Consider the following 1,964-nt stretch of genomic DNA (forward strand, 5'->3'; position numbering starts at 1 on the left):
GAAGTAATAGAACTACAGACCACAGCAGGCAGGTTAAAAAGAAGCCATATACCTGGCTAGGAATACTTTAAAAAATTCTGGCTCACTAGAAACCAAAGATGTGCAACTGAAAACAGGATCTTGCTTGTTGTCTATTAGATTAGCAACGATGAAAAAAGAATGATGTCCTCAGGGTGACAAGGACATTCTCAACTACTAAGGACAGGAATATAAATTGCAACCATTTAGCAATAAGTGTTTTTAAAAATCTTAAATGTGTGCCTACTCTTTGATCTAGAGATCCCACTTCTAAGAATTTGTCCTAAGGAAACAGCCAGCTATTTTTACAGAGATGTATTTGTAGCATGTTCATTGATGCATTGTTTATAGAAGTTAAAAAAAAAAGAAAAGAATGTGAATGTTTAGTAGCAAGATATTGATTAAATAAATTATACACCCATGCTATAAATTATCATGCATGTATTAATTAATATTTTAATGGAGTGAATATTGATATGGACAATAGTTATTACATGTTGTTAAGTTAAATTATAAAATGAGCATGTTTTGCAAAAATTGTAAATCCTATATCCAAAATTTGACCAAAGTCTGGAAATGAGTGAACAACCATGGTTTCTGGATTACAGATTATGGGTGATTTTTCTTCTTCACTTATCCCATTTCCATTTTTCCATAATCATATAATAAAAATAATTTTTAGCAAAGAATGAAAAAGCTTAAAATTTGAAAAGGGAGGGGCCAGCATTGTGGCATAGCATGTTAAGTTGCTGCCTGCAATGCCAGCATCCCAAATGGCTGCTGGTTCAAGTCCCGGCTGCTCCACTTCTGATCCATCTCCCTGCAAATATGCCTGGGAAAGCAGTAGAAGATGGCTCAAGTGCTTGGACTCCTGCACCCACATGGGAAACCTGGAAGAAGCTCATTGCTCCTGGCTTTAGCCCTGCCCAGCCCTGGCTGTTGCAGCCATTTGGGGAATGAACCAACAGATGGAAGATCTCTCTCAGTCTCTCCCTCTCTCTCTCTGTAACTCTGCCTTTCAAATAAATAAAATAAATCTTTAAAAAAAGCTGAAAAGGGAATAAATAGAGAAATAGCAATTAAAAAGTGTGAGAATCCTGGGGTGGGTATTTGGTCTAGGGGGTAAGATACCCACATCCCTTATCAGAGTGTCTTGTTTCAACAATCGACTGACTCCTGACCCCAGTTCCTGATAATGCAGACCTGCGAAGCAGTAGTGAGGGCTTACGTCATTGAATTCCTGCCACCGACGTGGGAAACCAAGACTGAATTTTTGGTACTTGCCTTCAGCACCAGCCCCTCAGCCCCCAGTCCTGGCTGCTCTGGCACTTGGGGAGTGAATCAGCAGATGGGAGCTTTTTCTATCTGTCTGATTCCATCAGTCTGTCTGCCTATCAAATTTAAAAAAGAATCTGAAGACAGACCCTTTGTGACTTACCTTGTGCATGTTAGTTGGGCTACACTGGTGCTATGAAGAAAAGCCCTGCCCTAAGTGATGGGAGAGGACAGGAATGCTCGAACATTCTCTGGGAATGGCCTCCACAGTGCTATTTTAGAAATCTTACTAATGGTTGCAAAGGATCTTGAAAAGTGAAAGCTAAACAAATTACAATGACAGAAATGAATCTGCAGAAAAGATCTAGGATCTCAGAATTGTTATAGGTATGACAAACCAACGCAACATTAAAGGCCTAGTTTTTAGATGCAGTCACACAGCTCCTACTGGGAGATTCTTAAGGAGAATAGTTATTTCATGATTACTGTTCCTTTCTTCTAAGAATACTCGACCTGAAAGTGGACTCCCTGTTGTTACACATCCTTAAGAAACAAAAACAAATCCTAGCATGATGAGATCAAAACTTAGTTCTCTCTTCTTATAGTGCACTCACATATCAGTTATGGTGAGCAAAAGACAACTCCCTGCTACATCCAGAAATATGTCTAGC

Source organism: Lepus europaeus, chromosome 6 (assembly GCF_033115175.1).
Source record: "Lepus europaeus isolate LE1 chromosome 6, mLepTim1.pri, whole genome shotgun sequence".
NCBI lineage: Eukaryota > Metazoa > Chordata > Mammalia > Lagomorpha > Leporidae > Lepus > Lepus europaeus.